The sequence below is a fragment of the Panthera uncia genome, assembly GCF_023721935.1.
Source record: "Panthera uncia isolate 11264 chromosome C1 unlocalized genomic scaffold, Puncia_PCG_1.0 HiC_scaffold_3, whole genome shotgun sequence".
Lineage (NCBI taxonomy): Eukaryota > Metazoa > Chordata > Mammalia > Carnivora > Felidae > Panthera > Panthera uncia.
Window position 1 is genome coordinate 23760502 of NW_026057584.1, and position 25838 is coordinate 23786339.

Genomic DNA, 25838 nt, shown 5'->3' on the forward strand with positions numbered 1-25838 from the left:
AATTTAATTTGGGCCTGGGAAATGCTTTTCTCTTGTTGAAACTAATTTGCTTTTGTAATCTCAGAATCATCTTCATAGTAGGTTGTGTCAGTCACTAGAAAAACCTCACTGTGGAGGAAGCTTGTAGATCACAAGTCCTTTTCCTAGTGCATTCTTAAAGCCGTCTGGAGTGAAGGTGCCTACCCACTCCATCTCTGATACCTTTCCTGGACTGCCTTATGTAAGGAAACTTCTAGTTTGCCGTACGACAGATTAGAGAAATAACAAGTAATGTTGCTTTAGAGACTGCCTCTCACTTTCATCTCCAATCCTCAATACTATGTAGTGTTTTAAATAACTAGTGAAAACATTTCATGGTTTCTGAGTTTTTTTTAAAGGCGGTTTTGAAAGGTATGAAGTGATTTATTGATAAACCAAACTTTGTCATTATAGACACAAGAATGTTTTCTGTCCATCTCATTTTGGTTTGAATGTATTATTAACTTGTTAGGCATATAGGAGATTTTCTTTCATCAATAAAGGGATATAAGTATATAAAAGGTTAACCCTAGTGAAGTTCTGTGTAAGTAGGGTCTATATTGTTAAGTTATTGGCATTAATGTCAAAACTGATAAGAAGTTGTGTTGAAACCATAAAAGAAGAGAAATAGGTATTATATATTCAATTAGGAAAAATAAACAATTTAATGTATTATTGATTTTGTTGGCCTTATATTATTGGGACTTTTCTTTAACTCTATACAGGTACAGTAGCAACAGGTTTTGTTAAAGTTGCCAAACGTCCAAAACATATTGTAATTAGATTAGTATGAGGAACTTCTTTTAATTATTTACATGTGAGGTTACTCTTATTGTTTGTTTCTCATGGTTTATTTAGTGACTGTTCTACGGGATAGAAGTTATTGTGTACTTCTCTGTTCTAAATCAGTATTAAGTTAAAGTGCCGTTTCTTCAATGATGTTTTAAGATCAAAAATTAAATATGTGGAGTTTTTTAATGTTTATTTTTACTTATTTTGAGAAGGGAAAGGGGCAGAGAGAGAGGGAGAGAGAGGATCTCAAGCAGGCTCTGTGCTGACAGTGCAGAGACCAACATGAGGCTCGATCTCACAAACTGTTCGATCTTGACCCAAGCCAAAATCAAGAGTTGGATGCCTCACCAACTGAGCTACCCAGGCGCCCATAAATATGTGTTTTTTATGAAGGGATGAATATAGTATACTGACTATTATACTTCTTAAAAATTGGTACCTGAGTTAAATTGAGATCCATGTGAGTGAAATATCATTCATGAGAAGGATTCTTAAATTCTAATTTTAGTTTATTACAAAACCGTCACTAGCCATCATTTCTAAATTCAAGTATGCATTCTCTGTAACAAAGATATAGGGCCTACTTGATATGTGGTTTGTGGACTGGGAAGTGTTTGTTACCTGTCTGTCTTGAAATAAATACAGAAATTAAATAAGTTGTTTAAAACTTTTGTAAAAACTTGACACAGTAACAAAATTGGGAGATTGTATTTTGTGTTTTTCAAATTTCACTTCTTTGCATTGTGTGAAGGTATTTGAGACAAATTGGAAGTTAAAACAAAAATGTCCTTCACAGAGTGTTTGACAAGCACTGCTTTAGATGTCATGAGGAGGGTCATCTATGTACCCAGTGTCAATTACCTAAAAATGCCATACATTAAAATGTAAACATATCCCAAACCAACTTATATAACCTACTTGTGTAAATAACCATATAATTTTTATAAAGGAAACTAAAGTGAAAAATGAAAGCTAATTTTTTTATTGCATCTAAACCAGCAGAACTTTTATTCTTATGCCTAAGTATCATTTATTAAGTGCTTATAATGTTCCAGGTATGAGCTTATTTTATCTCAATGTGAAAAAAGCACATTGGAGTGGGTTCCATATTATCCTCATTCTAAAGATGAGGATGAGGGGGAGGGTTGTTAAACATGGTAAATTTTGTATGTTGGGCTAGGAGATGGTGTTTTCTAATTTATATTCCAGAATTTTAGGACTTTCTTTTTTAGTCCTAGAAGCAAAAAAGAGGGTTTTTTATGTTTCAGTAGATTTTAATGTTTTTACTTGTATCATGCTTTAAAATCAGGAGCTGGTTGGAGGTAGAAGAAAGCTCAAGTATTTGGAGATCTTCAGTGGTAAATTGGCCGAGGAGATTAAGATGAGGCTTCACCACACAGGTCGATTTTGACCTCAAAGTCTATTAGTGTAAATTACTAATACCGTAGAATTTTAGGGATAATGTTTTCAAGTTATAGTTGATACTGTTTGTCAAGTAGAATCCTTCTTCCCAAAAAGGAGATGAGAAGTGATTTATCAAAATGACATCCCTACTCTTTTTTTTTTTTAATTTTTTTTTTTTAACGTTTATTTATTTTTGAGACAGAGAGAGACAGAGCATGAATGGGGGAGGGTCAGAGAGAGAGGGAGACACAGAATCAGAAGCAGGCTCCAGGCTCCGAGCTGTCAGCACAGAGCCCGACGCGGGGCTCGAACTCACGGACCGTGAGATCATGACCTGAGCTGAAGTCGGACGCTTAACCGACCAAGCCACCCAGGCGCCCCAACATCCCTACTCTTGATGTGGACGTAGATACTCAGCTCTTAAGAAGCATGTATATAATATTTGCATGTAATAAAGTAATGCTTCAGATATTTTCCCCCTTCCCCAGCCTCTTCAATAACCTATATTCTCTTTATCTTTGCAAATGAAAAACAGGAAGGAAGGAAGACAGGCAGGAAGAGAAGGACGAAAGTTAACTTTCCTCATGTAGAGTCCTCAGTGAAATAAGCCTTTGGATCTTAATCAGTAGATGGGTAAAGTCAGTTGGTTTACTAGATGTTTTCACTCCTCTAAAAATCTATAATTCAACTAGTTAATACTTAGTTGGATTTATATTTTGTCTTCATTTGGTTAATTCTACCACTGATCATTGATGTGTCCATCTGCCTGATAGCCTTTGGACAGTGCTTAAAGATTGAGGATAAAAACTATCAAGGGCAGAACTAGAAGAGGTGACTGACTCCTGATTCTCTGCTGCCCTTGAAGGCACTGGATAATGGAGAAACAAGTGCCTGCATGTGTTGGATTTTGTTAGTTGGATACAGCTCCAGCAAAGAGAAGATTGAGGTCACGTCAGCACCCTGGAAGGCTGGGAAGCTGGAACTGGAGCAGCTGAGCCAATCCCTAGACAAACAGGTTTTAACCAGGACAGAGTAAGAGAGTGCTTTGCTTTGGGGACTCTTTGCCCATCACCTAAGGCAGTGATTCTATTCACATCTTTTCCTTCTGTCTGTTCATTTTTGTATAGAATACATACGTTATGAAGACTTAACTTCTCTTTATATAGCAAAAAGTAATTGCTGATTTTTATGTTAGACTTTGAGTGTTTTTCTTTTTAATTTTTCAGAGTAAAAAGCAGAGGAAATATTAGTTCTGTAATTAATGTAGCATAATGAAAAAAATTCATGGAAATAGTAAGGCTGATCTTTTGTTAAGTATTTTGCATAAAGTTAAATGTAGATTAAATGTACTTAATGAAGTGTTTAAATATTTCCAGGTTATGCAGTATCAGATGCACAAACCTCTTTTGACTGTAGAATGAGATTTCCTTATAATTACTGTAAATGGAGACTTGGATTTTAGTCTCAGATTTTTTACTGACTTCCATTATACATTTTCGCAAGTCACTTTATTCCTCTATAACTTATTTCCTCTTAAGTATATATAGTTCAGTGGTTCTTAACTCTGGCTACACATTAGAATCATCTGGGGATGTTTAAAAAATCCTAATGTTTTGGCCCATTCCAGACCAATTTAATCAAAATCTTCAGGGGTGGGGCTCAGGCGTCAATAATGATTTGTTAATTTCCCTAAATAAATTGATCCACAGTGAAGGTCTAGAACCATTGGTATAGACTCATGTACCTGACCTAACTTGTGGGATTTTCTGAAGTTAATTAATACATATTAACTATTTTAATCACTCTTGCAGAAAGTAATCTTTTGCAAAGTATCTTTTGTTTTTTAATATTGAGTTGGAACCCTTTCATATGATCCTATACTTTAGTGGATTATATTCCACTGTTAATAGAATATAAAAATGTTTGGCGATGGATATTGTAAATATGTAATTATATCCTATTTTAATCCCATGTCTAATTACAAGTAAATAACTTATTTGTCAACAAGTATATACTGACAGAAAGGTGGGAGAGGGAGGAGTGAAACATAAGGGAATAATATTTATTGAGCACCTCTGTGGGCTATGTGCCAGGTTCTGTAATACAACAACCTCTAATGAAGGAATCACTATTGCCCCTATACATGAAGAAACTGGGACTAGTTTTTTAATTAAAATTATTATATTTTATTAAGACATATAATCTCATGGATATGATTGATCTTAAAAGTTATCTAACTAACTTGTCTACTGGACATGAAAGCTAAATGTGGAGGTTTCTGGATATTTAAAAAATACTAAATCAGGAATGAACCTTGGGATTTAAGTTACTATCAGCAAAAGTAAATATAGTAGAAAAAATAAGCCCAGAGAAATAGAATTGTATTACATTTTACTTTACAGATTATATAGTATAACTATTTGCTTAACTGTACAGAATTTTATTTTTACTTTATTTGGTAATTTAGCAGAGATGAAATTTTATTTTGATTATTTAGATATGATTTTTTACTAATAAAATGTTTTAAAATATTTATCATTTTACATTATGAGTCTTATTATTTCCAATTATTGCATATTTTTACAAACACAATGTTTTTAAAATAATTTTTAAAAATTTATTTATTTTGAGAGAATGAAAGAAAGAGAACAAGCTGGAGGGAGGCAGAGAGAGAGAAACAGAGACAGAGAATCCCAAGCAGGCTCTACCCTGCCAGTGTGAAGCCTGGTATGGGGTTCAAATTCAAGGACTGTGAGATCCTGACCTGAGCTGAAACCAAGAGTCGGTGGCTTAACTGACTGAGCCACCCAAGCACGCCAGAAACACAATAGTTAACTTGAATATCTAAAATGATTCCACAGTTGTATTAATTAGCACAGTAAGCCATGTTATTACATAAAGTATACCATTAGCCTTGATTTTACTACCTGTTCAATGTATTATCTCTTAAAATATAAAGACAATAGCTTAGTCTTTCAGTGACTGATATTGGCACATTTCAACATTTTTATCACATGAGTTAATAGCTTGCACAACAAACTCATCTTAAAATGTTTTAAAAATAAGAAAAAAGAAGGAAACGTTCATCCTTCTCCAAGTTCATGTTGCATCATGAAATACACCTTATAACAAGAAATATCATGTTTCACTCATGATATTAGATGAAAACCAGTGAGATTATTTTACATTGCTAATGTTGCACTGGTTTGATTTGATAACATTATTGGTAATATTGATGTTTTTGAATATTACTCATACTCATAGTAGTATAAATTCATGCCCTATTTTCAAAAGAAATTTTATAGTATATATACAGGACCCCCAATGTCCATGCTGGTTTTTTAACCTACTAATGCTAGTGCCTCTTTTAAACACGCTGATCTTAAGAAACTAGTCAGAAATACGGACAGAAGATTATGGTCACTGAACATTATAATTGGAAATTATTTTTGGAAATAATGCTTAAGTTATCATTATTCTGTTTATGAAATATTATGTAACAGTGGAAAAGGTTTATACCAATTTAGAGGAGTAAAACAGTATATAGCGTATATTATATATGTCTACAACTTGTTTATTTTTATTTATTTATTTATTTATTTATTTATTTATTTATTTATTTATTTATTTTCAACTCTCCTTGAAAAGATATGATGGAGAGACGTGCTAAAATGAATGTTAAAAGTAGGGGTAGGTTCGTGGATGTTTCTGTATCTCTGTGTTCACCGATCTTATATAATGAGGGCTTGTTGCTTTGATAATTAGAAAGAAAAATATCTGGGGCACCTGGGTGGTTCAGTCAGTTAAGCGTCTGACTTCAGCTCAGGTCATGATCTCATGATTTGCGAGTTCAAGCCTGGAGCCTGACAGCTTAGAGCTTGGAGCCTGCTTTGGATTCTGTGTCTCCCTCTCTCTCTGCTCCTCCCCTGCTCATGCTGTGTCTCTCTCTCAAAAATAAATAAAACATTTAAAAAATTTAAAAAAATTAAGAAAGAAAAATATCAAACTAATTTTACCTATAATTATCCACAGCTTTATTTTGGGGGCCACGCTAGAGTTGCTGTTCTTAGATATTTTTTACATATTCTTAGACATTTTTAGAGTCAGTCTTTTAGCCAGTAAGTTTATTAAATTTGTATCAAGTTTAGAGTATGATGTTCTCTTGATCAAACAACTTATGCTCAGAGAATAGGTGCTGTTTTTAGAGATTTCAGCTATCCATTCTTCTCCAGTTCCTCTTTTATGCTTTTCTGAGCATGTTTTCCAGGTTATCTTCCCAAAGGCATGATGTTAAGTAGTCACTGTAACCCAGACATAGGTTCCTTACAAGTATCAACTGATACTAAGGAAACTGCAAATGGTATTCTTTTACTCCACGTCATAATATTTATATTTTCAATACCTGTAATTCTCTCTTTAGCAAATGGAAACAATTTCCTTAGATGAGCTAGAAATACTAGATTCGAATTTTTTTCCTGAGTTTGCTTTTGCTGAAACACATGCAATAACTTATTTTTCTTTAGATTTAGTGGAATAGCAAAATACACAACTTAGCATAAATTGAAATGTCCACTTGTTCTTCAGCCTTTCATTAATAGACATCTATGGTAAGAAACTTAAGTAGGACTTAAGTAAAACTAGCTCAAAAAGCAATCTCAGGGCGCCTGGGTGGCTCAGTCGGTTGAGCATCCGACTTCAGCTCAGGTCATGATCTCACACTCCGTGAGTTCGAGCCCCGCGTCAGGCTCTGTGCTGACAGCTCAGAGCCTGGAGCCCGCTTCAGATTCTGTGTCTCCCCCTCTCTTGCCCCTCCCATGCTCATGTTCGGTCTCTCTCTGTCTCAAAAATAAATAAAAACATTAAAAAATTTTTAAAAAAAGCAATCTCAAAGTTGTATTAGTTTTCATAAAAGTAGTTTTAGAATTGATTGTTGAAATGTTTATTGTGTACCATTCAACAATTAAAGGTGCATGTAATATTAAAATAAGTAATACATGCATGGTTTTATATTTTTGACTCTTCAGTGTTTAAACTATTTTCATTATCTAGGTAAGCCTTTATTGTTGTGTTCCTCTCCATTGAAGACTAAATTTTTATATTTTCTCAGCTTGTGATGTTTGACTTTTCCCTCATAAGATCATTTTATTGTTAGTCATTCATGCAGTTCTCATTTATCCATTTTGTTCATGTAACAACCATTTATAGAGGGCTTACTATGTGTGGAACACTTTTTTTCCTAGGTCATAGATCTTCTTATCAGAATATTTCAATTAAATTAGTTGGGTGGCTAATTTGGATCTAGTTATTTTTGCAGTCTTAGAATATTTTTTTTATTAAAAAATTTTTTTTAACATTTATTCATTTTTGAAAGGCAGAGAGAGACAGAGCACAAATGGTGGTGTGAAGGCAGAGAGAGAGAGGGAGACACAGAAACAGAAGCAGGCTCCAGGCTCCGAGCTATCAGCACAGAGCCCGACTTGGGGCTCAAACTCATGGACTGCAAGATCATGACCTGAACGGAAGTCGGCCACTTTACCGACAACCACCCAGGTGCCCCCAGTCTTAGAATATTTTTTAATTCAGTGATTCTCATTTAATTGTTCAAGCGTCAGTATGTTGACATAATTTGATCTGGTGAGGACTCTTCCCAGCTTATACACACCTTCTCAGTGCTTTCTCACAAGGCACAGAAAGGGTAGGGATATGGGTGAGAGAGAGAGAGGGAGAGGGAAGCTCTCTGGTATCTCTTCCTAAAAGGTGACTAACCTCATTATGAGGGTCCTATCCTCACGACCTCATCTAAACCTAATGATCTCTCCAAAAAGCCCCATCTTCAACATAAGAATTTTAGAAAGACACAGTTCAGTCCACAGCAATCAGTAGATTTAAAAAAATTACCCAAATGATTCTAGAATGCATCCTGGATTGAGGATCACTGTTTTAAATGGATTTTGGGTTTATTGAATGATTTGTTCAGCTTGCAATATTATATAACATCCTAATTTTTAATTTAATGGTATATTTTGGTCAATTTTAATTTGTTTTATTCTAAAATCTATCAGTCATTCATTATAGTGTTTTCTTAAAGAGCTTATCTACAGTTATCGCATTTAAACTGTTTTTTCCTTAGTTTTTCTCAAAGTCTTCAACTTTGAGTTCTGAATTTAAGATTTATGTTTCTAGCTGCCTTTATGATGTTTACAAGTAACTATAACATCTCAAGTTCAACACATTAAAAATTCAGATTTTTTCTATGCCACTGCATTCAAATTTATTCTTTCTAAAATATCTTATCTCTGTCATTAGTATAACCCTGTACTCTATAGGGTTCTTCAGGCTTGAAATCTTGAACTCATTGGTTACTTAATGTTTTTTGTTTCTCATACTTAGTCTTGTAGTTTCTTATTTTGTTTCCCTTGAGATTTCTTTTGATTTGATCCTGTCCTCTCTTATCCTACTGTCCCTTGTCCCACCTAGGCTTTATTTACTTGGGGATGATATTCACCCAGTACTCACAGGTACAGTTATACTGATTGCTAAAATATTAAAATGCTTCTCTACAGGTTTGAGAAATAGCCTTTTCCCCAGTTCCCTTGAGTCATCCCCTACCCTGGCCTCTGCAAGTGCTGAGTACCCCCCCCGGGCACCTGCTGCTATCTTTTATGGGAACTGTTGCCTGTTCCTAGTGCACCAGTTTATGCAATTGATATGGAAAATATCACCCCTGTCTTTACTTTGAGTTTCATAATTATTATGGTAGATTAGTAGCTTCTTACTCGCCCTTGACCTCTGCCTACTTTTCCCTCTCACGGAGTCATCATATCCAGGTGGCTCTTCCTAATTTCTTTACTCTTCTGATCAAGAGATGGAACTCAGTTCAGACTCTTTATCAACTGACCTTACCATTTCTGCCTAACCTGTTGCTCCATACCTCTCCCAATGAGTCAGATTGATCTTCTAACATAAGATGTTCTCCTTTCCCTTCTTATGTTTGCCTTTGTTCATTTTCACACCTCTGAAATTCTCTCTCTTGTGCGATTCCACGTGAAAGATTTCTGTTAAGTTCTATTTCAGTTTTATCTTAGGTAATTCTTCCTTGAAACTTGTACTGACGTCCCAGATTATAATGACCTCCTCTTCTTAGAATCCATACAGCAGACTATATCTTATAAAGTATTAGTTTCAGAACTAGAAAGTTAGAGTTTGTGTAGTTGATGTTGCTTTCTATCTCAGGAGTCCTTTCTGCAAAACCTTTGATGTACACTGAAGATTTTTTCCAAGCCTGTAAAGCTGGTGGTGCTGTTGGGCACTCCTAGTTATTATTCAGTTTTGAAATATTTCCTGATGTTTTATGTGCCAAGCACTGAATTTGCCCTGCAGTAATGAACAAAACAGACGTGGCTCTGGCCTTATACAGCTTACAGTCCAATATATGAGAAAACATTAAAAATTAAGCATACACAGAAATGTATAATACTGATTTATGATAGGTACTGCAAAGTCAAAGAACAGGGAGATAATGAAAAAGAGCATTAGGGCCTTAGTTTACATTGAATATTTAGAACAGGTGAAATTTAAGGTGAAGAGTTGGTAAGGAGGGGGTACACACAGAGCTGTAGTGTGTGAGAGATTAGTGTACACATTGTGTGCAACAACCCTAAGGTAGGCAAGTGTTTTTGTTCATCAAAGAAGTGAAAGAAGACAAGCAGCCCTAGTATTTTTTTTTTTAACATTTTTTTTTTAATTTATTTTTGAGACAGAGAGAGACAGAGCATGAACAGGGGAGGGTCAGAGAGAGGGAGACACAGAATCTGAAACAGGCTCCAGGCTCTGAGCTGTCAGCACAGAGCCCGACGCGGGACTCGAACTCACGGACCGCGAGATCATGACCTGAGCCGAAGTTGGCCGCCCAACCGACTGAGCCACCCAGGCGCCCCAAGCAGCCCTAGTATTTTTGAGCAAGATGAAGGATGGGCCCGGTGGCTGGAAAGGTGGGAAGGAGCCCTATGACATTATACTTTCTTGTAGATCATAGGAAGACGTTTGTATTTTTATCCTAATTCAAATGAGCAGCTACTGAAAGATTTTGAATACTGCCTTGACAGGATTCGATTTATGTTTTTTGGGGATGAGGGGCAGATTTTTAAACTTAGAAAGGCTGATTTTCTGTATTACTTAAATGGCTTCCTTAGTTCTGGAAATGTAGAGCAAGTACACAGTCATTGTTGTAGAGTAGAAAGTTTTCTGATTTCATTAATATAAGACTTCTGCCTCCAGGGAATGCAGGTATGTTCTGCTCTGTAAAGCTGGTTTCTAGGGAGGAGGAGATCAATTTACATAAGATGCTCAGGGTTTTGTTTTTGTGTTTTGTTTTTTTTTTATGGAACGCTTCACGAATTTGCGTGTCATCCTTGCGCAGGGGCCATGCTAATCTTCTCTGTATCGTTCCAATTTTAGTATATGTGCTGCCGAAGCGAGCACTGCTCAGGGTTTTCTGGGAGAGAAAAAACTAATACCTGGTCTATGTTGGGATGGAGCTATGTGGCCCTATCTCCCCCACAAAAAACAAACAAACAAACAAACAAAAACAAAAAAACAGGGACCCCTGGGTGGCCTCATAGTTCATGAGTTCAAGCTCCGTGTTGGGCTCTGTGCTGACAGCTCGGAACCTAGAGCCCACTTCAGAGTCTATGTCTCCCCCTCTCTCTGCTACAACTCTGCTTGTGCTCTGCCTCTCTGTTTCTTAAAAATAAATGAATATTTAAAAAAAAATTAATTAAAAAAATATCTCAAGAAAGGGCAATAAGAATCCTGAAATAAAAATACCTTAAGGAAAACATTATTTGAGGACAGTAAAGGGGAACCTAGGTTGGGGACCAAACTCAGAAGAGCTTCTTAGCTTCTGAGGCTAATGCTGGAAATTAGTATAGATGTCCTGAGGGTAATTGTACACTGAGGAAGAGCAGTTGATAATGGTAAGTGTAAACCACTGTGGCTTGAATAGGGAGCCAGTATTAGACCAGCGTTCATGAGTGATAAAAGACCAGTAGCCTCAGAGGTAGCAAAGTAATCAGTACTTTCTACTCTTCTTTGAAGTATGGTAGGTAGACTGTACTTCTAGGGCAAGTGAGAGCTCTCATCAGTTATATTTAAAGTAAACATTTAATATGACCATAATTGTACCTTGAGATGATAGAGCACGCTATTATGGTTACAGGTTATAAAAGATGGGTTATAATTGTGTTTTAGAACATGGATTAGAAAGTTGCAAAAGAAAAATGGGGAAACTAGTGAACATAAGAAAACCAGTAATAGTGATGTAAAATGTATTAATTAGAACTAGAGTGATAGTGGCAGAGAGAAGTGAAGTATTTTTTTATTAAGATCTCAGACCTTTCCTGCAAGAACTTTGTTAATCCTGTATCTTCTATATATCTAGCCTTGAGCTTTCATATCTACCTTTCTGCTCTTTGTCTCCTACTTAAACATCTCTAATTCCTTCAATGTTTCCTCAGTTAGATAATTTCTGGAATCCAGACATAGCCATTCAGGGATCAGGTATCCTTATCAGCTTGTGTCATCCACAGGTTTGCTAAATATGCCTTGCATGCTTTTTTTCATTCCGGTTATAGTAGCCCTGTGGCATAGGACTTGAGACTTCTCCTCAAGTTAACATCTTTCCTTAATCAATTCTTTTTGGGTGTGGTTGTTCAACCTGTTATGAATGTACCTAACTCATGTTATTTCCTGCATATTTCTCTATTTTGACCTCAAGAATATCCTGAGAGGTTTCTTTGATGTGCAGTTAAGTTCAGGATAGACAAAGTTCACATTTTCTTTATCTACCGGTATAATAAATTGAATCAATAATAAAAATGTTATTTTTAGTGAACCCATAGTGGAACTCTTTTTAAAGTGGTTACATAAACATTTGCCTACTGATTTTAGTGGGTTCATTGTAAGTTTATTTATCTGAGACTTGCAGAATTCACCTCCTTTGCCTTTCAAAAGGTTCTTACAGTAGTTTCTTGATCACTTGTGCATTTCCTTTGAGGTCCATGGAATGTATCTCATCTGAGCTTGTATTAATTTTATGGGACTGCCATATCAAAGTACCACAGACTGGGTGGCTTAAACCATATAGATTTATTGTTTCAAAGTTCTGGAGGCTAGCTATCTGAGATCCAGGTGTCATCAGTGCTGGTTCCTTCTGGGACATATAAAGGAGAATCTGTTCCGGGCCTCCCTCCTAGATGTTGGTGGTTTGGCATTCCTTGACCTCTTGATGCATCACCCTGATCTTTACCTTCATGTTCACATGGCTTTTTTTCTGAATGCTTGTCTATGCCCAGATTTCCTTCCTTTATAAGGTGACCAGTCATACCTTATCTTAACTGATTGTATATGCAATTTTTAGAAAGCTTTAATTTTTAAATTGGTTTATTTCTTGGTGAAAATAAAGTTTGACATAAAATAATTTCATTTGACTATATAATTCCCTCTGTATATGGCCAGAGCATCAAATAAAAGTGTAAGTGTCAAAATAAATGAGTCTAGAGCTGATGACACAAAAAGATGATGTTTGTTTACTCTCCATTAGAAATTTTTTTAAAAAATACAAGAAATAGAGTAAAAGACAACAACAACAACAACAATAACTGGGCTTCACATATAGGTGAACCTAGATGTTACAGACCTCACCAGCCTGTGACTTTCATAAAAAGACACATATACTTTAGTGAACAGATTAAGGGAGTTGAGGTTCTGCAGTAGCAACCCCACTGGCCTGACTCATGGAAATTAGCCCCTTCACAGTGTTCCAAGTTACCTGGGAACCCACTGTCACTTCATAGATGTCTGAAAACCATTCACTTAGTTGTGACTACCACACACTGCCTTGCCATTCCTCCTCTGGCTTCCAGATGTCCACATCTGTAGCTCAACAAGTTCTTGGCAAAGATCCTTTCTTGTCACTACCTGTAAGGAGGAAACCAGGGCTCATATCAAGGATGCCATCTGTGGCTTCTGAGATTTTTTGTGTGTGTGGGGAACCCTTTCCCCAATTCTGCCATACTGTATCATCTCGGCTTTAAGCAAACTCTTCTAAGTACCCAGAATATCAGTAAGTGCCTCTTGGTCAGTCTCTAGCCATAATCACTTTTCCAGATTTTCATTTCTTATGAAACAGTTCCATCATTTTTTTTGGCCTTCATTTCTCTCTGTAAAAATTTAATCTCAGGAAGGAGTTCCACAGGGAACAGATACTAGGCTGTACTTTTACCTTTTCTCCCCTTTGCAGAATGAAGGTTGTCATGCACATGACTGATTACAAACAGAATTGGGGCTAGAGACTAGAGGCTACTTTTTGGGCAGATCTGAAAGCCAAAATGTTTTGTTACATGAAAGCATTAGATTTACTAAAGGAAGATGTATCAGGATCATTCTGGGGAATTGTAAAACATTGCTTATTTGGTGTATTTGAGGAACGGAAAGACCAGTGTGGTCATAATGGTGTGAATAAGCAGAACAGTAACACCACTTTGGATACTCAGTGGCATGTAGACACAGGGAGCAGTGGTGCAAGCCAGGGGATGTTAAGGGGGCCCATGTGAAAGTGAACTACATGAAAGATGATGGTGGACTCACCAACCGGAGCTCCCACGAACCAGAGTGAGAATGATGAGGGGATGAGAAAAGGTCAGATGTGGGGCACCTGGGTGGCTCAGTCGGTTGAGCGTCTGACTTTGGCTCAGGTCATGATCTCACGTCTCATTGGTTCGAGCCCCGTGTCGGGCTCTGTGCTGTCAGCTCAGAGCCTGGAGCCTGCTTCATATTCTGGGTCTCTCTTCCTCTCTGCCCCTCTCCCACTCGGCTGTCTGTCTCAAAAATGAAAAAAAAAGAAAAGGTCAGATGTATTGTGTAAGCAGAACCTATTGGACTTGCCTGTAGGTTAGAAATGGCATGTGGGGGAAAAGCGATCTTAGGAATGACTGCTAGTTTTGGGCCCAAGCAACCCTGTGAATAGTGATGTCATTCACAGATACGGGGGAAGTGGTCTGGGAAGAAGAGTGAATTTAGCGATTGGAGTGAAAAATTCTGTTTTGAACAGGTGAATTTGAGATGCATTTCTATAAGACATGCAGATAGAGATCTTGACTCTTAACCAAAAGGTCTTAGCCAAAGGATGGGAGAGCCAGAATGCTCTTATAGCACAGTGCAGTTTTGAAACTACTTTTACAGTGTAATCGAGGTTCAAAGCTGCCAGATATGTGAATATCATGCATGACTTTACTCCTGATATGTATAGCAGATCTTTTATGTGTGATACACTCTTTTTTTTTTTCCTGTCTTTATATCTTTTTGTTTTTCACAGATCTTTATTCTCTAAGATTTTGCTGCTTACTGATTATAAGATTTGGCTAAGCTACTTATTTTTTAAGAATTGGTGTTCTCAATATAAATGGGAGTAATATCACTTATTTCATTATTGTTTTGATGATTACATTAGATAATACTTGTGAAACTCATGGTATAGTGCCTACCATAAAGTTAGTACCTATTAAATATCTTCAGTTTTGACTATTATTTTTGGAAAAGGAATAATTATTTTTATTTTTTATTTTTTTAATGTTTGTTTTTAAGAGAGAGAGAGAGAGAGAGAGAGAGACAGAGTGTGAGTGGAGAGGCAAAGAAAGACAGAGGGAGACACAGAATCTGAAGCAGGCTCCAGGCTTTGAGCTGTTGGCACAGAGCCCGACTGGGGCTTGAACCCACGAATCATGAGATCATGACCTGAGTTGAAGTTGGCTACTTAACTGACTGAGCCACTCAGGCATGCCAGGAATATTATTTTTAAAGCTGATTTTAAATATGTTGGAATGAAATAGGCTATAAATGAGCAAATAATAATGGATTGTCATTTTCCATATACATCTATAAAGTGATTTTTTCTTATTTAAATGAGGTTGCTTACTATACATTTTAGAATTACAAAATATTAAAATCAGTATTTTGAATTTTATAAGACGTGGGGTTATTTTGAATTGTAAGTATGATTAGTGACTGATAGTTAATCTATGGTGCTTCTTAAGGTTTGCAATACCTTTATGCAAATCAAAATTCCCACATAAATAGTGAGTCAAAATGAAGCAACAGGCAGTGTTTAAAACACATTTATTTCTCTGCTCTACCAGGATTAATCTCACCATACATCGTATGTCAAGACTTTTGATTTGCTCAGGTTTTCTGTTGATTTGACTTACCCTACTCTTTGCTTTAAAACCTAAGATTACTAATTTAAGTGTCCTGGTATTATGAGACATGTTTTTGTTTGTTGTTTTTTTTTTTTTTTTTAGAACAGAGTAAATGTATACTAGAGAATATAATGTGGAGACACTCCCTATTGCATTAACATGGAGATCTTTAAAGAGCAAAGGGTAGATCACTTAATAAAACCACAGTCTCTTCCTTGGCAATCGTGTTGAACCTGGAGGAAAGCCAGACATGGCCAGTATAAGGTTAGATTCCATTCCATCAGCATAATAGTTAATAATAGTTGACTGACAGGGATGTGAAGGGTGCCCTTTTTCCCTCCCCCTTCTACCCCTATTCCAGACTAGCCTCTCTAGGGAATACGCCATTCCTTTCCCCATTCCTAAAATTCCTTGCTTGAGCATAGCCAGGGGCTGCTGGACTGGTGTCTGATTGTATAAGGGGTGGGTGTCTCTTTGAAAGAGTTGTTAGTCCCTGTGGTTCCTGCTGAGGGAATCTAGAAATCTCCAAACATCTTGTAGGGATATGGAAAAAAAAGGTGAGCTGTCCCCACTTTGGCTAGTGTTTATGTGTCAAAAATAAGTGGCCTCCTGTTAATCACCTATACTAACTTCATACCTCATCAAGATCACTTCTGCTTCCCCACAGCCACAGGTGACATTCTTGTCCGTGGAAATTTAGTGCTATTTTAGTCTGATTTTTGTGAATCATACCTTATGTCATAAACTATTTTGCACTGTTAAAATTATATTTTCAGGGAGTTTAGCACTAAAAAATTAGTAACACTTGCAACTTTATTCTCTTCCAGCCTGCCCACCCCTTCCTTCCTTCCTTCCTTCCTTCCTTCCTTCCTTCCTTCCTTCTTCCCTCCCTCCCGCCCTAGCCCTCTCCCTCTTTTCTTTCTTTTTCTTTTTTTCTTTCTTTCTTTCTTTCTTTCTTTCTTTCTTTCTTCTCTCTTTCTCCTTTTCCTTTTCTCTCTTTTCTTTCTTTCTTTCTTTCTTTCTTTCTTTCCTTCCTTCTTTCTTTCCTTCCTTCCTTCTTTCTCTTCTTTTCTTTCTTCTTTTTAGATGCAGGTATTTGCAGGATAGGAACTATTCAAACAGTTACAACATTCCAGAGATTCTTTCCCTGGATTCTACACGTCTACATGCTAAGTTATATTTAAATAGTAAGAAGTATTGCTGAATAGTGAAGAACATAAGGCTCATTAGTGTAATGTTGAGGTGAAAATTCAAATGTTTTCCTAAGTCCAAGTGAAGTGGTGATTCCTATTCTAAGCAGTCTTGAGTTCTGTAATTCGGTGAAGTTAGTATTTGATGTTGCCTGCAGTTTGGGTTAGTGATCATTCTTTACCCCACATCTCACCACAACAGAGACACTTGCTAACTTTTAATCACCACCTTCTCAAGTTTAAGAACTTGGCCAGAGTGATCCCGGAAAGTCTCAACATTTTCCAGTGAGTAAAGTCCATCTCTTTGGGAGATCTTGACACCTATCATTAACAAGGGTGCAACCTCCTTAAGGATAATGGAGAATAAAGACCTGCTTTTCCATACACATAGCAGAACATAATGAGGTTATACATCAGGATAAGGTAATTCTTAAATGGAGTACATTGTATTGACTGGCAGTGTCTCCTCCTTCATTCTACAGATTATGTTGTGGGTTTCAGATGTTTTTCTCAGGTCAGTTTCCCTATCATTAATGCTGCAACACCTTTGCTGAACAGATAGCTACTCTCTCATTCTTTTATTACACCACAGTGAAACCAGCACACTGACTAAACCGAGTCAACTCCAGTTTACAAAAAAACTGGCTTTTGTAAGTAAGCTTTAAAAATAGTTTCTGGAATCAGAATACAGTGAACAAAGACAGACCTAAACCAGATTTAAAAACAAACAAACAAACAAAAACCTCATTTAAGTGAAATCACATTTAAATATGTTAATATTTGATATTAATATGTTATTATACATGCCATTCAATCTGTAAGATATCCATGATGTATCACTTACTTTATTGGCGAATTTGGCTGGTAACATGAGCATGTGTCCAAAAGCTTTTCTATTTGATAGCATACATAATCTGGAAAATATTTAGTTGCTTTTAGCACCTTTTGATAAAAGAGAGATCCCATCTTCTTCTTTAAAAAAATGTTTACTAAAAATTGCATATAACACCTGTTTCTAAGTGTTTTTTATAACAAATTAGAAGGGTAACTTGAGAAAGGATTCAATTTGTTTCAGTAAAGATTTTCTGAATATTACTATGTGTGTGTACTGTGTTAAGTACTTGGAATGCAGAGAAGAATAAGATTGTTCTCAGGTCACAGTGCATAGCTTAATAGAAGAGACAGTTAAATCATATCACTCCTCTTATAATCAGGGATCACTGCTCTGATAGAAGACATTAATTTTGCTAAAATTGGTCAGAAAGGGATATGCTTTGAGGCAATAACATTGGGGTTTTACCTGGAATGATGAAAGCAGGAGAATGAGGACAATCAAGGACATCCAGTGAAAAGGAATGTTGCATGAGCAAAGAGCAGTATGTCAGTGTGGTAGGGAAACAGGAAAGCACTGCAAAGTTTGCAAAATACGACTTCAACAAGGGTCATTGTTATTGCAGTTTTTCAGATTAGGAAAGTCATGCTAATATTTTTCATGTATGAAAGACTTTTTAAGTAATACCTATTTAATTTTGGGAGAGTGCAAGCAGAGAAGGAGCAGAGAGATGGGGACAAAGGATCCAAAGCAGGCTTTGTGCTGACAAGATGACAGCAGTGAGTCTGATGTGGGGCTCAAACTCACAAACTGCAAGACCACGACTGAGCAGAAGTCAGATGCTTAACTCACTGAGCCACCAGGTGCCCCTCATGTATGAAAGACTTTCAAATAATACATATCCCAGCAAAAGCATAGGATTGTGTAGCATCTTAGAAAATACTTAAAGAAGAGACAGTTGAGGGAAGCTGTTTTTTTTTTTTTTTTTTTTAGACTGCAGTCATGGAATGAGTAAGTCATTGGAATAAGAAGCAGAACATAGGAAATACAGTCAGTGATATTATAATAGTGATGTAATGGGACAGATGGTAGCTGTACTTAATGGTGAACATAGCATTATGTATAAACTTGTCAAATCATTAAGTTGAACACCTGAAATTAGCGTCACATTATGTGTCAACTATACTCAAATTAATAAATTTTAAAAATTAAAAAAAAAATAAATGATATAGGCTGCAGAGGCTTTTAAATGAGTGATGAAGAGAATTTCCCCCCCGATTGAAATCTCTTAATATTTGATGGTAAAGTGAATCATGTCCTTTGCATATCCATTCATTCATTGATGTGTAGGACAATATTAATGGACTATCCACTACGTATCTAGTACTGTCTTTGGTAGTTGGGAAGACATCAGATGACTAAGATAGACTGATACCTGCCATCACAGAACATTAAGGTTATGGGAAAGTCATGATTTTTTTCAAGTATATTCCTGTTTTAGAGGGACACAGATGATTTTTTATTCATATGTTTTCTCATTTTATGACTTGCAAAAAATACTTTCTGTATGCTTTGTTATTCTACAAGATTGCAGATATTCATTTCTGTGTCCCAAGCTATAGTAAAAATAATTACCAAGCACTTTTCTAACACTGACTGTAGGAACTAAACTAATACTGTGTGAGGAAACTATAGTTTAGGGGAATTCTTTAGAGAAGGAGCAAGGAATCGAACTATTGAGTACTGCTATGTGCTAGGCCTTATTTGAGATGATTTCATGTACTTTATACCATTTAATATTTAAAGTATCTCTGGGAAGTAACTGTTGTCATCTTATTTTTGTTTTAATCAGGGAAACATTCTAGGAGAGGGAAACTGAAGCCAACTAACTTGCCCTATGATACACAACTGGTAAATGACAGCTTTGGAATTTGAAATTAAGATGAGTGTGTGCTCACTTTATGACGGTTTAGACAGGGATACTTGAATAATTGGTAAATGGTAAGTGTTGTCTTGGGTATTTGAACCAAGGCCTGACTTACTTCAAAATCTGTTCTTTCCATGAGAGCTTATGTAGGTTACTTAAACTTCAAACATTGTAAAAGGCAGAGTATTGTCATTATTTAATTTTGATGTTTCATGTTTTCTATGCTATAGTTTTTAATAGTTTTTCACCTATATGACATATATGAACTGAAGGTTTAAAATTTATTATTTTGTATGAAAGGTATAAAATTACCATCATATAAGCAGACACATGAAGGAAAGTAAATATAAAATGCTTGTTGGGGACTTAAATGAATTGCTAATAACCCTGTAAAGCAAAGCAACATCTCTCCTTTGACATTGTTTTTCAAACATATTTCAGCATGAAGAAGGAAACCTTGAACAGTCAAAGGTAGTGAAAATGACCCTATGGATGTAACAACTTCATTTTCTGAAAATCCCATCCAAAACAATTGTCAGTAAAATTTACAAACCTTTTAGTATTTGTGTAGAGTTGACAGCAGATATATATTTTTTAAGTTTATTTATTTTATTTTGAGAAAGAGTGAGTGAGTAAGGGAGGGGCAGAGAGATGGGGAGAGAGGATCCCAAGCAGGCTGCACAATGTCATCGCAGAGCCTGATGTGGGGCTTGAACACACTAACTGTGAGATCATGACCTGAGCTGAAACCAGGAGTTGTGCACTTAACTGACTGAGCCCCCCAGGTGCCCCTGACAGCAGATGTTTCTTATTCACATACTCCTCAAACTTTGAAGGGGGATGCTTTTAACTCTCACTTCATAATAGTTCAATTCAGATGGTCCAAATATTCTTTCACATCTCATATACTGAGGGCTCTGAGTAATTTGCATGATGTGGGATACTGACTATATATGTAAGCTCAAAACCCTATAAACTTTGAGTTTTAGAATTAATTTGTTCAGAAGATTTGTTCACTGCCACCATTAGCACTGATACCATAATGGCTTTTTCTCCTTTTATCACTATTTTGTATTATAAATCTCATCATTTATGGCATGAATATAACATCAGAGGATAAGCCAGTGAAAAAGTACATTGGTGAATAAAAGAAAGCACTTAGCTGACATTGTCCTGCTTTGTATATTTGTTCATATATTTGGGTAGCTGTTTTATTTTCTTAATTTGGTTGTAAGATTCTTGAGTGTAAAGATCATTATTATTTTTTATTTCCTAAAGTTAGCACAATAATTTTTAAATAGCAAGTCTTCATTATATATTCATTGCTGCTGGAGTTCATGGTAAATTGTTTTAATATATAGTAGACAACACTACTGAGTAGAGCAAAACTAGAAAAATTAATTCCCACTTGACGTGTTACCAGAAATCTTAAATTTCTCTTCAGTTATTGGTAACTTGTAATCAGCCTCACATTTCACTTGGTCACGTGTTTCGCTAGTTCCTTATAGACTTTTATTAGGTCTATAGTTTAGAGCTAGTTTAGTTCTTATTAAAATATATTTAATGATCTGCCTGACTTTGCAGAACAGCTGGATATCTTTAATGGACTCAGATTCTAGGCCCTAAAGAGGGAGGAAATTAGCTGTGTGGTGGCTTCACCAGTTGAATACAGTTATGTTTGATGTTAGTCCTGGCTTAACCTTGGTACCTCAGTTCCTCAGAGCCTGAGTTTGTGGTTCGCTCCCAGGATTTTGCATTTCTTGCCCTTAAATCCCACTTTCCCTGTGACTAGTTTCTGACCACCAAGGGTGTGCGTTCCATTCTTTCATATTCTACTGCACTTGTACATGTTATTCCCTCTGCCTGGAAGTCCTTCCACCCAGTTTGACCAGCAAACCCCTTCTCATGTTCCAAGATGCAGTTTAGTCAGCAAGGGTTTGAGAAGCCTTCCTTAACTTACTCACACTCTTTTGGTCATCCCCTCCTTGATATCTTCCCCTATATCTTAAGTATACACATCTAAAAGTATACTTATCACATCATATTCTCATTATTTGTTGATTTTCTGTCTCCACTAGACTGAGCTCTTTGTAGTTCAGTAAATATTTAAAAGAATGGATGCTTCTGCTGCTTCCTTTACGATCATTGCCAGTCACCTTTCATCTGCTCTGAGGATATTGTGGATATTAGAATTAAACTGAATCTAATAATGCCGTACTCATATATCTGTTATTTTTTCCTTCTATTCCAGCTGATATCTTGAGTCCATTGTACCTTTGGGCCAGGCTCCAGTTGGTGGATTGCTAGGATAACCACTGGCCAGCTCTGTAGGCTATAAATTTTCCTGAACCACCTCTTGGGCTCTTCCCCAGCCTGTTATGTCTCCCCTTGAGTTTCAGGGACAATGGTTCTACCTTATTCATCTTTATAGCCTCTAGGTTTATGATTCCACCTAACTTAATAAATGTTGGGCAAATGAATAAAACTTGAATTGCTTTTTATCAGTTTTAATAGATGTATAATAAAAAATCCTAGCTGAACACTTACAAATTTCTTTATAAAAATTCTTAATAATTTGGACTAATTTAAGAATAGATCAGGACTTTGCCAAACATTCCATTTCCTATTAAATGGATTCTAAAAATAACTTAGTAAGTGGCCTTCCCCCCATACCTACCATGTGTATTGCAGTTATCAAGCCTATTAGAGTTAGTTAGGATTTTGAGTCAGTGATGTGCTTGGTATCATACAGTTTGTTTCATTACTATAAACCATTTCTTGCCGTGCCTAACTCATATACTTCTTCTTAAATTTGTCATTGTTTTTGAAAACTAATTCTCAATACAAATCAAAACCACACTCAGATACCACCTCACGCCAGTCAGAGTGGCCAAAATGAAGAAATCAGGGGACTATAGATGCTGGAGAGGATGTGGAGAAACAGGAACCCTCTTGCACTGTTGGTGGGAATGCAAATTGGTGCAGCCGCTCTGGAAAGCAGTGTGGAGGTTCCTCAGAAAATTAAAAATAGACCTACCCTATGACCCAGCAATAGCACTGCTAGGAATTTATCCAAGGGATACAGGAGTACTGATGCATAGGGGCACTTGTACCCCAATGTTTATAGCAGCACTCTCAACAATAGCCAAATTATGGAAAGAGCCTAAATGTCCATCAACTGATGAATGGATAAAGAAATTGTGGTTTATATACACAATGGAATACTATGTGGCAATGAGAAAGAATGAAATATGGCCCTTTGTAGCAACATGGATGGAACTGGAGAGTGTTATGCTAAGTGAAATAAGCCATACAGAGAAAGACAGATACCATATGGTTTCACTCTTATGTGGATCCTGAGAAACGTAACAGAAACCCATGGGGGAGGGGAAGGAAAAAAAAAAAAAAAAAGAAAGAGGTTAGAGTGGGAGAGAGCCAAAGCATAAGAGACTGTTAAAAACTGAGAACAAACTGAGGGTTGATGGGGGGTGGGAGGGAGGGCAGGGTGGGTGATGGGTATTGAGGAGGGCACCTTTTGGGATGAGCACTGGGTGTTGTATGGAAACCAATTTGACAGTAAATTTCATATATTAAAAAATAAAAAAAAATACAAAAAAAAAAAAGAAAACTAATTCTCTTCCTTTCAAAATCATTAATCAGATCAGTGAAATTTTACTAGATTTAAGAAATTCTTTAAAGTGTTTTTCCAATATTTAGTTCTCATTTATTTTACACAGTCTTAATCATTTACATTTTATCCTTATTTCTTATTGTCCTACATTGTTAAATATTTTTTTTCCTTTTTGATCGCTTTAAAAGATTTTTTTAATGTTTATTTATTTTTGAGAGAGAGAGCTCAAGCAGGTGAAGGGCGGAGAGAGAGAGGGAGACACAGAATCCAAAGCAGGCTCCAGGCTCTGAGCTTTCATCACAGAGCCCAGTGTGGGGCTTAAACTCACACACCACAAGATTGTGACCTGAGCCAAAGTCAGATGCTTGACTGACTGAGCCACCCAGGTGCCCCAACCATTTTTTAAAAATTTAATTTAGTTCATATTTTAGAGAGCATGATGGGGAGAGGGGCAGAGGGAGAGAGGGAGAGAGAGAGAAAGAGAGAGAAAATCTTATGTTTTTTAACACTTATTTGAGAGACAGAGACAGAGTGCAAGCAGGGGAGGGGCACAGAGAGAGACACAGAATCCGTAGCAGGCTCCATGCTCTGAACTGTCAACACAGAACCCGGTGCAGGGCTCGAACTCATGAACTGTGAACTCATGACCTGAGCCAAAGTCAGACATTTAGCTGACTGAGCCACCCAGGCACCCCTTGAGAGTTTTAAATCTTAAGCAGACTCCACCCTTAACACGGATCCCCATGTGAACTGATCCTGAGATCGTGACCTGGCCCCAAATCAGGAGTTAGATGCTCAACCCACTGAGCCACCCAAGGCGCCTCTATTTCAACCATTTTCAAAGTTCTCAATTACATTGCTCCTTTTCATAACTGTTGCCCCTGGATTGAATAATTGACTGATTGACTAATTCTTCTCTCCCTTTTTTGTGTTTACTTTTAGTATGGAAAATGTGAATAGAGAAATAGATTTTTATTATTATTTTTTTTGAGAGGGAGAGGGAGTGGAGAGGCAGAAGGTGAGAGGAAAATCTCAAGCAGGCTCCACACCCAACACAGAACCCCACACAGAGCTCCATCCCACGACTCTGCGATCATCACCTGAACCAAAATCAAGAGTCAGACCTTCACATACTGTGCCATCCAGGCACCCCTAGAGAAGGAGATTTTTAATGAACTTTCATGTATCCATCAAGCAGCTTCACTAGTTATCAATTCATAGTATTTTTCCTCAGCTATACCAAAGCTACTGTCCCTCAAAGATTATTTTTTTTATTTAAAAAAAATTTTTTTTTAACATTTATTCATTTTTGAGACACAGAGAGACAGAGCATGAATGGGGGAAGGTCAGAGAGAGAGGGAGACACAGAATCTGAAACAGGCTCCAGGCTCTGAGCTGTCAGCACAGAGCCCGACGTGGGGCTCGAACTCACGGACCGCAAGATCATGACCTGAGCCGAAGTCGGATGCCCAACCGACTGAGCCACCCAGGCGCCCCCCTCAAAGATTATTTTAAAGCAAGTCTCCAACTTCTTTAAAAGTTAATGTTTATGGATTACTGGGTGAGCGAAAGACTCTTTCATGTTATCGCATCAGAACTGAACATACAGGGGCGCCTGGGTGGCGCAGTCGGTTAAGCGTCCGACTTCAGCCAGGTCACGATCTCGCGGTCCGTGAGTTCGAGCCCCGCGTCAGGCTCTGGGCTGATGGCTTGGAGCCTGGAGCCTGTTTCCGATTCTGTGTCTCCCTCTCTCTCTGTCCCTTCCCCGTTCATGCTCTGTCTCTCTCTGTCCCAAAAATAAAAAATAAAAAACGTTGAAAAAAAAAAGAACTGAACATACAGTATGTGTATACTTTTTCCAGGCTATATAGTAGTTCAAGCTTGGTGCTTTTTACTTTTCCTCTTTTTTTTTTAGGTTTATTTATTTATTTTGAGGGGAGTGTGATCGGGGGAGGGGCAGAGAGAATTCCAAGCAGGCTCTGGGCTGATAGCACGGAGCTCAAACATGGGAACCATGAGATCATGACCTGAGCTGAGATCAAGAGTCAGGCACTTAACAGACTGAGCCACCCAGGAGCTCCATTTTTTCCTGTTAAGAGTATTTTTATTCCTGGGGCGACTGGGTGGCTCAGTCGGTTAAGCGTCCGACTTCGGCTCAGGTCATGATCTCACGGTCCGTGAGTTCGAGCCCTGCGTCGGGCTCTGTGCTGACAGCTCAGAGCCTGTAGCCTGTTTCGGATTCTGTGTCTCCTCCTCTCTGACCCTCCCCCATTCAGGCTCTGTCTCTCTCTGTCTCAAAAATAAATTAAAAAAATTTTAAAAAAAAGTATTTTTATTCCTTTTGTTCCTTTGAACTTTCTAGTTGTAAGTTATAGGAAATCTAATTGGGGTACATATGGGTTTTTAAATGTTAATCACATTTTTGCTAGAAATGGCTCATCAGTTTATCAGATTAGGTAATTGGTTTCTTAAAAGCTTTTGCCACAGTTCCAGTGAATGGGTGAAATGATTGGTGAATTTTGATTGGGGCAGGTGATAGGAAAGCATATACAGGTATTGTTCATTTAGGATATGTTGTGGAAAGAACAAATTGGATGTTAAAATGGAGCACCATTGGATGTTAAAAGGACAACAATTAGGTGCTAGTACTTTGGAAAAAATAGAAGTAGCTGTAAAAAAAAGTGACAAATTTGCCTATTTTATTCAAAATTTATACAGTTTCATGTGGACTGACAAACATAGTCTGCCCAATTGTGGTGGGTGGGGCATTATGAACTTCCCTTCTTGGTAA

General features: G+C 37.0%; 1 protein-coding gene and 1 non-coding gene across 10 annotated transcripts in view; one reads left to right on the forward strand and one right to left on the reverse strand.

Moving 5' to 3' along the window:
• Positions 1-25838, forward strand: part of IKZF2 (IKAROS family zinc finger 2) — a 162442-nt gene that overhangs the window by 54699 nt on the left and 81905 nt on the right. The window lies entirely within an intron of this gene.
• On the reverse strand, positions 10589-10695 carry LOC125912054 (U6 spliceosomal RNA). The gene has a single exon (XR_007454605.1). It is a non-coding gene; the product is annotated as a U6 spliceosomal RNA (small nuclear RNA).